Genomic DNA, 15,465 nt, shown 5'->3' on the forward strand with positions numbered 1-15,465 from the left:
TAGCAGGGAGCTGGATTGGAAGGGGAGCAACCAGGACTCAAACCAAGCTTGTCCTCTGATATGGGATCTTGGCTTCATAGGTGGCTGCTTAATCCACAATTCCATAAGACTGGCCCCTAAAAGTCACTTTCTAAGTGAGATCTTCCTTATTTAAAACTGTACCTCTGCTCTTATTTACTTAGAAATTAACTTGCATAAATGTAAATGAAAGCAAATTTTTGAAATGTACAAGTCTTAAAATACTGCTTAGTCGAGGTAGTAGCTCTACCATAAATCTGTTACTCCAACTGCAGCTCCTCCAGTCCCTAGAGATAGCTGTTCTCAATTCAGTTATAATGAAGTATCATAATGAAGTTTCCTGGTTCTTCAACTTTGTGAAATAGGGTCACATACTATGTGCTTTTTGTGTTTATGTTTTCTTATTTAACATATTTTGAAGCCACATTTATGTTATCTCATATTTCTGTTTTCTATTTGGGAAGTATTATACCACATAATCAGCTTATTTTCCTTTTTGTGGGGGAGTAAGTTTCTGTTTTCCCAAATGTAACAACAGACACCACAGAAATAAAAAGAATCATCAGAAATTACTACAAGGACTTGTATGCCAGCAAACAGGGAAGTCTATCAAATGGATAGATTCCTAGACACATGCAACCTACCTAAATTGAACCAGGAAGACATAGAAAAACTAAACAGACCCATAACTGAGACAGAAATTGAAACAGTAATAAAGGCCCTCCCAACAAAGAAAAGCCCAGGACCAGATGGATTTACTGCTGAATTCTACCAGACATTTAAAGAAGAACTAACTCCAATTCTTCTCAAACTATTCAGAACAATCGAAAAAGAGGGAATCCTCCCAAATTCTTTCTATGAAACCAGCATCACCTTAATTCCTAAGCCAGAAAAAGATGCAACATTGAAAGAGAATTACAGACCAATATCCCTGATGAACATAGATGCAAAAATCCTCAATAAAATTCTGGCCAATAGAATGTAACAACACATCAAAAAGATCATCCACCCAGACCAAGTGGGATTTATCCCTGGTATGCAGGGATGGTTCAATGTTCGCAAAACAATCAACGTGATACACCACATTAACAGACTGCAGAAGAAAAACGATATGATTATCTCACTAGATGCAGAGAAAGCATTTGATAAAATACAACACCCTTTCATGATGAAAACTCTAAGCAAACTGGGTATGGAAGGAACATTCCTCAATACAATCAAAGCAATTTATGAAAAACCCACGGCCAATATCCTATTGAATGGGGAAAAGTTGGAAGCATTTCCACTGAGATCTGGTACCAGACAGGGATGCCCACTCTCACCACTGCTCTTCAATATAGCTTACTCTCCAAAGTATCTCCAGCAGCTGGGGCTGAGCAAAGGCAGAGAAGCCAGGAGCTCAGAGCTCCATCCAAGTCTCCCACATTGTTGGCAGGGACCCAAGAACTTGTGCCATCATTGCTGCTTCCAAGGGTGTGCATTAGTGGGAAAGCAGAGGCAGGATTCAGTCCCAGGCACTCCAAGTTGGATGCAGGCATTCTAAGCAGCATCTTAATGTTTTGTGCCACAATGCTCACCCTAGACTGAAAATCTTAAAATCAGTTTGCATACGTGAAATAAACCTCAGTTGGATTTGATACATTAGTGGGGGTGGTAATGTGTTTGATTCCAAATCTCCTATTATCCATTGTATTGGTTAAGAAATGGAGCGAAGATAGGAAATTGAATTCCGCTCCTTAGGAATATGTAGTTTAAGTTGATTCTCAAATAACACCATCAGTAAGTGCTCTTCAGTAAGTGCTAGAAACCTTAGAATCTTGGGTTAGGCCATTAGGGAAACTGATCATTTAGAAATGTGTATAGTACTAGACATAAGAATGTTAACCGAGAGAGGGCTGCATGATGGGTGAATTCCAAGGCCCAGTTCCTCTTGAGAAACGACATTTGCTTTATATTTTATGAAATTGCGCTGAAGTTCATATGATCTCTAATTGGAGGAAAGGAAAACGTGTAAAACATTAGTTCCTATTCAGTGCTTTCAGGAGAAGTTCATTTGAGACAAGTTATATTAAAATGTATGTGTGTCTTTAGTTCAGGTTATTAAAGCTACCTTCTAAATTAAATATTTTAGAATCTTTAGTTAAAACTTATAGATTAAACTTAGGAGTCTTAAAGTTTATAATTTTATTTTAAAGGCATATATATATAGAGGCAGATAGGGGGAGAGAGCTTCCATCCAGTGGATCACTCCCCAAGGGCCTGGATCAACTAGGACCGGGCCATTCAAGTCTCCCATGAGGGTGGCAGGGACACAGGTAGTTAGGCCATCTGCTGCCTTTTAGGGTTCAGATGACAGGAAGCTGAATTTGGACTTGAATCATGTACTGTAAAATGGTATGGGGGTGTACTAAGTAGCACTTTAACCACTGTGCCAAACATCCTTTGCCAATTAACCCACTACTTGGATCATTGGTCATTTATATATCTTAAAGTCTTGCAAAAAAGTGATCTGGAGTTGACAATTTGAAGTAAATGAAAAATTATGAGGATGGAACTGGAGTATAGTGAGACTGACTACCATTCTGAATTCTGGTTCTAACTTGACTATATTTTTGTGAAATAGCCAAACTGACAAGGAATTATTAGGAATATCTGGTTAAATTTTACTCATATCAGTAAACTTTATTGTATGACATGCATAAATTCAGCATGTAAAATTTGTATTTTATAAATACATTTTTCCCCTAATGGAATGTTGAAACAAAATGCTTCAAGGTGCTGTGAGACTTCTGGATACTCAACAGCTTTAGATTTAAATTAACTTAGGAATTGATTTCCACTTCAAGCAGTGTTTCACTAAATGCAAAAATATAGATTAGGCCATTTCTTCAAGAAAGAATCTCCAAATTGATAAGTCTTAAATTTTACCCTTGAACACTGTTGCAGCTTACACTTTTTTACACTTGAAAAGCTCTAGGACACCTAATTTACTGGCAAATGCAAATACACCTGCCTCCAAGGAATTTCTTCTGCAGCTGGCAGGCAAGTAGTAAAAACTGCTTTTACTCTGGTGACTGTTTTCTACCTTCATCGTCTGAAATGGGTGAGTAAAAAGAAAGAGCTTTTACGTGTCCCAGGAGAGAATTCTAGAGATGGTTTTGAAAAAAACTGAACTTGGGGCATTATATCTTTAAATCAAGGGGGATTTACCTAACTATAATAACTTGAGGTGAATTGATAAATTCATCTCAGGTTAGCATTTATTCAACAGAAAACTTGACCTACTCATCTTACTGCTCTAAATACTCTTTGTTTATAATCTTGTAATGTCTGGAATTCAGTGTCTATCATCAAGTCGGCTGGTCTAGCAGTTCAGACAGTTTAGACACTGGTGTCACGTATTTGAATGTCTAGGTGTGAGTCCAGGTTTTGTTTCTGATTTCCAAATTCATGCTAGTGTGAACCCTGAAAGACTGCAGTAACCTTGCCATCCATATGGGAGACTTCAATTGAGTTTCTGGCTTTTGGCTTCAGCATGGCCCAGTCCTCACTGTTGCAGGCATAAAGGAGTGAATTAGCTAGCACATGGGGAGCTCTTGTTTACCTATGCATCACTTTCTCTTGGTCTATCTATACTTCTCAAAAAGCAAAAACAAAAACAACTGTTGGACTAACTAGTATTAGAGCTTTAAAAAAAAGTTTGGAGAGCTTATTTAGAAAATCTTCATTTGAAAGCTAGCATTTTTTATGCCTGATGTTTCAGATAGTCCACATATTGGTATATAAAATAGATGGGAAATAATTACCTTTGCTCTAAAACTTCCTGTTTAGAAAAGCTCAGTTCTTTCTTAGCCATTGCACTGTTTGTATACACAAATGTTATTGACTTTGTGTATGTGAGGTTTTTTTTTTTTTTTATGACCTACGACTTTGCCAAATTCACTTAAGAGTGGAGTTTTGGGTTTCCCTATGTATAAGATGATATCCGTTAACAGGGCTAATGTGACTTCCTCTTTTCCCACGCGTATCCTTTTGATCTCTTTTTCTTAATGGGTCTGGCTAAAACTTTCAAAAGTATATTGAATAGTAATGGTGAGAGTGGGCATCCTTGTCTGGCTCCAGATCTTGGTGAATTGCTTCCAGTTTTTCACCATTCAATATGCTGTGGGCTTGTCATATATTGCCTGATTGTGTTGAGGAATGTTGCTTTTATACCCAGTCTACTTAAGATGTTTTAATGAAAGCATAGTGTATTTTATCGAATGATTTTTCTGCATCTGTTGATGGAATCATGTGGTTTTTATTCAAGTTTCAAAGTGACGTATCACATTTATTGACTTGCATATATTGAATCATCCCTGGGATGAACGCCACTGGGTCCAGGTGGATTCTCTTTTTGATGTGTTGCTGGACTCATTTAGCTAGTATCTTGTTGAGGATCTTTGCATCAATTTTTATTGAGGTATTGGTCTATAGTTTACTTTCTTTGTATCTTTTTCTGGTTTGGAATTATGGTGATGTTGGGCTCCTAGAAGGAGTTTGAGATGACTCCCCATACCTCCTTACATTGTTTTGAATAGTCTTAGAAGAATTGGAATTAGTGTTTTTTTTGTTTTTTTTTTAATGTCCAATCGAATTCAATAGTCAGGCCATCTGGTTCTAGGCTTTTCTTTATTGGGGCAGTCTTTATTACTGCTTTGATCTTCATTTTGGTTATTGGTATATTTTTGTTTCCAGTGTCTTCATGATTCAATTTCAGTAAATCGTACATGCACAGAAATCTGTTCCATACAGAATTGCCATTTTGATAGCATTGTGTTAAATTTATTAGTGTCATAATTGTAATATCACCTGTCATCTGATATTTATTAATTTGGGTCTTTTTTTCAATTATTTAACTTTTTTTTCAAAGAACCAGCTATTCATTTCACTGGTTTCCGTATACTTTTTATTGCATTTTTTGTTACTGCTATTACTTTTCTCTTAATTTGGCTTTGATTTGTTGTTTTTCTATGTCCTTTTGATGGATTGTTCATTTATTTGATATCTTTCCAATTGCTTAATGTAGGAGCTAATTGCTGTAAATTTCCCTGTTAACACTGATGTTGCTGTATCTCATAAGTTTAGATAAGTTGTATTGTCATCTTGTGTTTCCAAGAATTTTTTATTTCCCTTGGATTTCTTTGACTCACACTTCATTCAAGAGCATGTGGTTCAGTCTGTATTTGTTACTTTCTAAAGTAACTTATGTTATTAATTGCCAGCTTCATTTCATTGTGATCAGAAAAGATAAATGGTATAGTTTCAACTTTGTATAAATTTGTTGACTAGCTTTATGGCCTAGTATATGCTCTATCCTAGACAATGTTCCATGTGCTCATGAAAAGAATGTGTTCTGCAGCTGTGGGATGAAATGTTCTATAGACAAAAATTGATAGATTCAGATGATAGTGTAGGTTAGCTCTGTTAATCTTACTGCCAAGTCCTTTGAAAACAGGGTGTCAAAGTTTCCCATTCTTATATTGGAGCATATGTCTCCCTTTAGCTTCAATAACATTTTTTTTATAAATTGCCAGATATCCTGGCATTGGGTGCATATACATTTATTAAAGTCACATATTCTTGATTTGATCTCTTAATAATTGGATAGTGCCCTTCTTTGCCTCTTAACAGTTTCTGTAGTCTCTCTTATCTGATAGAAGGGTGGTTATTCCTGCTTGATTTTTTTTTTTAATTTGTATGGAATAATTTTTCTTCTTTTGAGTTTGTGTGTATCTTTGGTGAAATGTGCTTGTTAAAGGCAGCATATAGCTGGGGTTTACTTTTCAATCAATTCAGCCAGTCTGTATCTTTTATTTGGAGAATTTATTCCATTTATATTCAACATTATCATTGATGAGTAATGATTTGGTCTTGAGATTTTCCCATGAATATTCCTAATGATTGTTCTGGATTTCCTTTGTACAACTAGGAGATTTCCTGTCTCTACATTCTTTTGTGATTCTGGTTATCTTTATTTCTGTGTATAGTATATCTGTAAATAACATTTGTAAGACTGTCTAGGTGGTGTCAGTCTTCTTCCTTTTGAAAGGACTTTTTTTGCCTTCACTTATAGGAGCTTTGCTGAGTAAAGGATTCTGGGATGACAGTTTGTCTTTTTTTTTTTTTTTAACAGGCAGAGTGGACAGTGAGAGAGAGAGAGACAGAAAGGTCTTCCTTTTGCCATTGGTTCACTCTCCAATGGCTGCCGCGGCCGGTGCACCGCGCCAATCCGAAGGCAGGAGCCAGGTGCTTCTCCTGGTCTCCTATGGGGTGCAGGGCCCAAGGACTTGGGCCATCCTCCACTGCACTCCTGGGCCACAGCAGAGAGCTGGCCTGGAAGAGGTGCAACCGGGACAGAATCCGGCGCCCTGACCAGGACTAGAACCCGGTGTGCCGGTGCCGCTAGGCGGATTAGCCTATTGAGCTGTGGCGTCAACCTGACAGTTTGTCTTTTAGGACTTGACCTATATCTCTGCTTTCTCTCCTAGTCTGGTGAGTTTCTGATGAGAAATCACTCTAACTGGAGATCCTTTAAAGGTAATCTGGTGTTTCTCTTGCACATGTTAGGATTTTTTTGTTCTGTTTTTGAAAATTTGAATATGTCATGGTGAACATCTTCTCTGATCATGTCTATTAGGGGTTCAAGATACTGGTGCTCAATTGGGAAGAAGTTCAATTTTATCTCTGAGCAAAATATTTAAGCATAGTGGAAAACATAGCACCTGTAGGGTGGGCATCTGGCAGTGGTTAAGACAGGTCTTTGGATGCTCACATCCCCTTTAGATGCTGGCTGTGAGTCCCAGTCGTGCACAAGGGAACTGCACACTCTGGGAGGCAGTGAGTAATGGCTCAAGTATTGGGTTGCCTACCACCCATGTGGATTACTTGGATTGAGTTCCTGATTCCTGGCTCTGACCTAGTCCTGCCAACTATTTTAAGTATTGGCGAGTCAACCAACAGATGGAATGTCTCTCCTTCTCTTCTTTTAAAATGGATAAAAATGAAAATTACCTTTATTGCAGGTAAAGGTTAGTATTATAAAAGCATGGCCTAAATGTAATGAAATAATGGGTTTCATAAACCTGAGTCACAGAATTAGACTTAAACTGTTATTGACAGTATTGGAAACCTACATGTGCTTCAAGACATGGCTGATATGCTATGAGGAGGTTGAAAGTAACATCAGATAACATCTTTAGGCCAGCATTTCTTGCACAAAGAGAACATTGGGTAACTACTTACTCTTCTTTCCTTAGTAAATTGTCTAATGAATTATTCTATACTATGAGGTGGCCAATAGACAGCAAACAAACCTATTAGACTAGTAAACGAATACTCTGTCCACATTAATAGTGAATAAACAGGAACTGTGGATTCCTTCTCAATAGTTGGAATAAATGAAATAAGTGTGTGTTATACTTAGTAATGTAGGATGGTTTTAGATAATTTTTCCACTAACAAATGCATCTCTTAAATTAGTGATATTATAGGACCTTAAAAATTAAAATGTTGGTTGCATCATTTGGGCATGTTGCCTATTTTGAGTTTTATTTCTAGCAAATTTTCACTCCTTTAGGATAATGGTTTCAATTTTATTTTTAGTTTTCTTGAATTTGTGATTCATGTGTTCGAAGTATTACCACACCTCTTGAACTTAAAATGTATTGACATGGAATAGTACTTATTTTCCATAATTCCTATGATAACTCCTGTCTGGTTACTTGTTAATATTTTTATCTTGATTAACATTTATTTACAAGTCTGTAAGCTTTCTCTTATTTCCAATGTCTAGATACTGACAAGTGGTAGAAGCGTAATACATAATGATTTGGTTCAAAACACTACCCCAGCAACAGTTAAAGATAAGCCAGCGTTCTATATGCCTTGGCCTCTGCAGAGTTCTCATTAAAGAAACATAAGATTTCACACTGATTATTCATTCTACATTGTGTACCTGCCAAATGCTATTGTTAAAGGCAAAAATAATTTTAGCAATAGGCAGAGTAGATGAGAAAATATATTTAACAATAAAATATTTAAGAAATCAATACAATAGTGACAATACAAATAATATATTTTACTGTTGATTTCATGTATTACAGAGAAGTATTGAGAATACACCCTGGATGTATATGAACCAATTTCCTTTGTACCTTTCATTGGGAGTGTTAAAATAAAAGTCACCCAGCATTTTATCAAAAGTGTACAAGTTGTTTGTATAGTCATAAAGTGTGAACTCTGTATATATTAAAATATGCTTTAGAGATTTTTGACTTGGTAAATATAAATTTTACTACTCAGTACTGGTTATAAACCATTTTTTGGTATTCCAGATGGCACAAAGTCAGTAGGAATGGATATGGGTAAGGCACTAGAGAGAAAAGTAGAATGCAAGACAAGGACTGTCCCAGATAGATTAGCTTGAAGCATGTAGTATCAGCCACAGTCACAAGGCTATATGAAGTGCTGATCTGAAAGTACTGTGATTGAGAGTACAGATGAGATTCATAAATACCTTCGTGGTATGTGTTGCTTTTTCACTGTGGTACCCACAGGTCTTTCCCCAGCAGCAGCTGAATCCAGTTTTCAGTTTTTCATTCTCAAAACCAGTTCACTGTTCTCTGCTTTATTGAAAATGGCACCAGTGGAAAAAATGGCTTCTCTTTAGAGCACCCGGTTTGTACTGTGCAGGGTACCTTTCTTTAAATTCCAATCTTTGCCCTTTGTTTCCTGTACACTACCAGTGGTTGGTTTATAATTCCTGCAAGTGCCACCTTGTGATACTTAGATTTCTCTTAGTTTCCTAAGTAACAATTTTATTTGTACTGAACAATTTGTATACAAAATTCTCCATTTTATGTGACTTTTTTTTGTTGGTGTTAGCTTACTGATCATTGACTAACAGAAATACTCCTGAAGTTCAGGAAATTTGTCAATCATTTTTTAATGAACCACTCCTTTCTGGGAAGGCTGTGAATTTAGAGTCAGATAAACCAGACTTAAAACCAGCATGCATTGTCTCATTAAAATGATTCTGGAATAATGACTTTGAGCTTTCTCAACTCCAGTCTCAAATACAACACCTACCAATCATGGGTCTGTGAGAGCTATATGAGATAATGTTTGTCAAATCATGTAAGATGTGTTCAGTGATACTAAAAATTATGACAAAGATCATGATCAAGACAAAATGGTAAGTTTCCAATACTGATAAGTGATAATGTTTTTGCTTAGGTTACTTAACCTCAGTCCTAAAATTCTAAAATCCAGAGGCATTAGTCATACATTAAAATAACAGTGGCATATCCTTGATTGCTGATAATACAGATATTTTGAACTTGATCAGTGACTAATATCTCCCAAGTAACTTGTTATTTCATCTGAGTTAAGCATTTTTTGAAATTTTGACAGATAAGCAACAAAAATTAAATTATCTGTTTAGTTTTTATAGGAAAGTGATGTTAGATGGCAAAATTAATTAAAAACAATAGCAATAAGAATTATTATCCAAGAAAAAGTCTCCCTGTATAGTATGAAGATAATTCCTTCAGAGAAATGGTATGATACATTGTTCAGATAATACACTTGCCATCAGACTTGTAGTGTTCAAATATAGACCATGCTCTTGTTAGCCTGATAGACTTGGGCGATTTATTTGCCTTAACTGTATCTCAGTTAATTCTTAAAATGACAATGGTGATTCTTAACATGTAGTGTTAAGTGACTTATTAATAGTGAAGTACGTAAAAACCTGGCTTGTTTAAGTTGAACATATTTACTCTTTATCAAAGTCACCTTTATTTCACAAAGCAATAGATCGCTAAGAAATTTCGGACTGGTTTTATTTTTCCTGCATTCAAATATGGCTTTGGTTTTCAGAGAACAAGTTGACAGGAATATCATTGATAGAAACACAAGGCTACTGCTACCTGAAAGGCAGCTGTCATTCTTTTTTCTTACTGTTTCCTAGGAATATGAAGCAGTAACTGAATTATATAGGATTCCAATTATATAAAATTTTCATGAATAACTCAACTTTGTTAATTAAAACAGATATTTGTGTTTAAGCAGAATGTGGGGAAAATTGGCTGGCCCATTAGATTATCATGGCACAAACTATTTACTTTATGGAGAATTTTCTGTGTTATCCCATTGGCTAAGAAGCAATTATCCCTCACACAAATAATACTCAGTTGTCAAAACAGGAACAAAGGTTTAGATAAGGGAGAATCTACTTCATGGGCACAACCATTTCCCATTGCTTTGGCAACCAGAAATGACTCTGGACTGAATACTGACTTGCCTTTTTTTTTCCCCCCTTAGGATAGTTGATCTTAGCCTAACCACAAAAAGACAGACAGTGATGAAAGAGTAGGGGGTAAGAGGTGAGGTGAATTTTTCCAGAGTACAAAAGGAGGTAAAGTTGATTTAATAGCAGCTAGTGTTAGATCCTGTGTAAGACTGAATCGATATAAATTAAAAGTGAACAGTTGGCTGAAATTTTCTCACTACTCAAAATTATGAGGAAATCTGTTAACAAAGTTGCTTTCTTACAAGAAGATTGAAGGGAATTGAAACAAATAAGACCTCTTTTGTCTTCACTGTATTTAAAAAAAAAAATCTCTGATGTAAAGCATTGGATTAACACTAGAAAGGCCACAATTTAGAAATAATTAGCAACTACCATGTCAGAAATTAAATATGATTCATTGAAAATTCATTCAGTGGCCACCTGTATTTTAGAGTAGGCACTGTAGTAGACAATAAGACAATCTCCAGAATTTCTTACAAAACTTTCTAGACATGAGTTTATACCATTGGATAAAATTTTGTAAAAGAACAGAATAAAATAACACATGAGAAATTATGGCTGTGTTGAGTATAACCTTTGTATTAGCCAATTGTGGGAAGAAATTTTTCAGGAAAGTGATGTGATTTTACAGTGCATTAGAGTGTGAAAAGCAGTTTCCTGGTGGTCTAGTTGTTACGATTCTGTACTATGACTTGTACACCCCAGACTGTACTCCTACTCAGGGCAGAGTTTATTGAAAAAGAGTATAGAGCAGTAGTCACCTCATTGTACTTGATGGGCCAGGAGTGCATCCAAGTAACATCTGAATATTATATTGCTGCTTTTTTTTCTTTAAATATTCATTTACTTGAAAGTTAGAGCCACACAGAGAGGAGGAGAGGCAGATACAGAGGTCTTCCATCCACTGGTTCAATCCCCAACTGGATGCAGTGGCCAGGGCTGTAGCCATCTGAGACCAGGAGCCAGGGGTTCTTCCAGGTCTCCCATGTGGGTGTAGTAGCCCAAGGACTTGGGCCATCCTCCACTGCTTCCCCAGGTCACAGAGAGCTGCATTGGAAGTGGAGCAGTCAGGACTAGAACTGGCACCCATATGGGATGCCGGCACTGCAGGCAGCAGTTTTACCCACTATGACACAGCGCCGGCCCCCTGATTCTTATATTTCATACTTTGACAAGAATTACATTTGACACCAAGATGGAAACTTCTGTAACTGAGGAAAACTAAAGAGACTTGGGAGAGTAAGGATGTGCATTCTAATGTTTCCTAGCCTATGTGGAAGAATTGATTTTCATGGACTCTGAAGGGAAAACAAAGCAATAGGGAAAGTTTATGGGGATAATTACAGTAGTGGTGAATGTTGAGCTTGCTTACCACTTCCAGAACCGAGTTAGTATTTCAGCTGCTGCATTTGTAACAAGCCTCTGTGGCTGATGGTTGTTCCTTAGTAATTGTTCTCCCCTGAAGATAGTCCACTCACACAAAATCATGTCCTTTCTTTGTGGGTAAGTCAATTCTAGTAGCTAGTTGATAAGAACAAGTCATTGAAGACGGGACAATTAAAAAGGGATGTTTGCTTTAGATGTCCTCTTGTAATGACAATAATCCCTGTCCCACCCTATTCTCAATGCTGTTTCCTTCAATCCCTCAGATGTTCTGGGCATAACTTTTAAACAACTACATGCAAATCTTCCCGGTCTATTTCTGAAAACACTGGGACTTGGGTCTAGTGTCATGAAGAGCTTCATCACAAGTGGCATGCCCTCAACATAGTGTAACTTCATTTGGAGGTTGGGAGTTTTCCATTCTTGGGAATGAAGATACAGTGAAGCAGAGGCAAAAGGACCAGGACCTGAATCTAGTGAAGAGGGAATCCTTATTTCATGAGGAACGAGGCTAAACAATTGAAATCTGCAATATTTCTAAATTAACGCAGCTAAGTACTCTATAATATTTCTCTAGGGTTCTCCTTTCACATGGGTCCAGGGGATCTATTAGAGATAATTATTCCCACACACAGCTCCTGCAAAGGAATGTAGCTTACAGGCTGGTTCAAAGTTCTCTAAAGTAACACATTCTGTAGAAGATGAAACAAAAATATCGAAGCACGGTTTTCATAATCCTTTGACTTAGACCCAGGTTGTATATAAATAACAATTTGGGAGGCCCAGGAGCCCCCACTTTCTGTTTCTAGACCATATTTACTGTGTGAAGTTCTCACAATGGGGAGCACTCTAAAGAGCATGTTACTTTGCTTTGATAGCCCGGCATCTTAGCCCATTCTCACATAGCATGATGTTTAACTTAAAAGGCAGAAAGTGACTCCCACTGTTGTACCCGAAGCATCCCATTCCCACCAGTTAAGACCACCAGGAGCCAAGGCTGATGCTAGCTAGAGTTTTATTTCAAACTTGAGTTTGGACCAACGTCCACACCAGGCACAGCTGGGCTGGATCGGTGGCCCCTACAGTAAGGTCGTTAGGGTTTTTATACAGTTCAACAAACAAGTTTGGCTGTACAGCATCTGCTAGGTTTATCTTTTAAATTTATACTTGTCGTTTTATGATTGGCTAAAGCTTAGGGTAGTAGCAAGATCATGGAAGTTGCTAGATCAAGCAATTAGGAAAGTTAAAAATGAAGACATCTATGAGAAATCTTGGACTCAACCCACTAAGGTATCTTCTAGTGGTTCTTATTTCTGCTGTCAATTTTTCTGAAATACAGACTCATGGGAAGTGTTGAGGCTATCTTTCATTGATGTTAATGTTAAGGTGGTTCTAGTTGAAGCTTTTGATCAAAGTAGGGACTCGAGTATCTCATCAGTACATCTATGCTATGAGATCAGTGAATGTTTAGAGATTCAGAGGACTGTTGCCTTGATTCTAAAATACATGGGATGTTAACATGCCTTGTGACAAGTGATAAATAATCTGCGGTAGGTATCAGTTTCCAAAATGGAACCACCTTCCTTATTGGGCACCTTGAATTTCAGAGTACCACATAATACACTTGTGAATCTGCTTTTGACTTACTGTTGACAGACTCAATGCCTGACAAACAAAATATTCTGTGTGTGGTCCAGCTGCAGGAAAAATCTCTGCTGCTTGATTGTTACAATGCAGTGATTCGAAGGCAGTCACAAAGGCACTGGGGCAATGCATGGATTCTCAACACAGAATCACGACAGTCGCTGTGTGTGTAGTAATGTCACAGTCACTATTTTTTCCAACAGTTTTTGCTGTTTCTAGTGCCCATATTAGAGACTACAGATCTGACCACTCTGCTTCACTAAACCTTGAAATAGAACGTTCACAGACATCTTGCACAAATGGCTGTGATCTTTAAGACGTTCAGACCCTCTGCATCTAAATAGCACAAGTAACTGGAAGAATAGGTGGTTCATACTCTGAATACATTTACATCTGATCTACACTGGAGGACAAATAAGTTTCCTCTGAGTAGAATAATGTTGAATTCTCATTCACATACAGCTCTCAGCAAAATTTTGTCACCAGCCCGGGAAGAAAAACATAAGCCCCCCACTTTGGTGGCACTGAGGAATTGTGGAGAATAAATATTCTTCAAGTGATCAGAATTTGAAATGATTACATTTAGTTCAAAGAGATTTGGCCCAAGCCAACAATCAATATTGGCCCAACTCTATATTGGTCCAAACCAGATACATGTTTTGTGATAAGTTGTAGATATGAGGATACGTGTTTGACTTTGCTTTGTTTCATACTGTATTTCAGCTATCTTCTTCCCCATTCCTTATCTTTTATATGAATTATGTTTTGAAGTGTATATTTTGACTCACATTGTTCTTATGAGAGAGACAGCTTCCTTACATGAAGTAAAGACATTGCTGGGAATTCTTGAATTTAATGATAGGTTTGATTACTGATTTGTTCTTGAATGAATCCTTTGGGGGGAGATGAGAAGAGGTTTTTTTTTTTTTCCAGTTATAGAATGTTCATTGAATGCTCCTAGATTTATTTGTTTATTTATTTTTTAGTTTAAAGCTAGAAAACGAGAAAGGAATACTTTCAGTCAAAAGGTGAACTAACTAGAGGAAATCTATCATTCTTTTTTGGTTGTCCAGCTCTGGCCCTTGGAGCTATTCTCACTTTTTACAGACTGTTTTCCACTACATAGGTTACCATGCCAGATGTCTACTTTATCAGCCTAGTTGGCCAAAGACCAGGAAGATAACCATGTGTCTGAGAATTTGGTATGCTCACATAGATTCTCTTTGGGGAAGTAGGAAGGGGTTGCAACAAGTTCCAAGAATAACTAATTTGGGGAAGAGGGTAACAGTAATGATTGCAACTACTCCCAATTTGTTGGGTCAATAATGATGAAGTCCTTCACTGGATCCTGTGCCCATGAGGTGACTTGAGGGACAGCCTAAGGCTTCTGTTCATCTGTGGGGTTGTGGCAGTCGTGTATTCACTGGACCAGCTCTGCAGTGTGAGGGTTGAAGCAATGTTTTTGTCCATGTAGATTGCATCCCTGCTTACCTGGCTCTCCAGGTAGACTTACCCAAAAGAAATCTTAAAAATCCCAGCATTTATTTTGGTTTTTATCACCAAAGTTCCCTCATTAGAATTCTGCTGTTTCAAAGATAATTGGGGTGATTACTTATGATACGATGAAAGATGCAGGTTTTTTGAAAACTATAACCCACAAACTCTCAGGTGAATCTAGGAACAAACACTAAAGCAGATCATCTCACTTTCTTGTCTTAACACAATTTATTAACTCTTGAAGATACACTTGTCTACCCTATAAATTGGTCTCCTGTGTGCTAGTAATGGAAACCAGTGTTATTACCTTTTCTTTGGAAGAATCACAAATGATATCTACTTCTCCTTTGGTCAAAATAAATAAAAAATAATAAAAAAAAAGATATCTACTACAGTATGAATATGGTTTTCCCAACTCTGAAGTATGTGTTAAATTTAATCCCCATTGTGGACTGTTAAATGGGTGGAATCTAAATCCAAATGCAGGGTTTAGATGTAGGTTTTTGGAGGTTTCAGGAAAGAATCAGGATAATCATGAAGGAGCTCTTATGACTGAATACTGATGGCTT

The sequence above is a fragment of the Lepus europaeus genome, chromosome 17 (genome assembly GCF_033115175.1).
Source record: "Lepus europaeus isolate LE1 chromosome 17, mLepTim1.pri, whole genome shotgun sequence".
Lineage (NCBI taxonomy): Eukaryota > Metazoa > Chordata > Mammalia > Lagomorpha > Leporidae > Lepus > Lepus europaeus.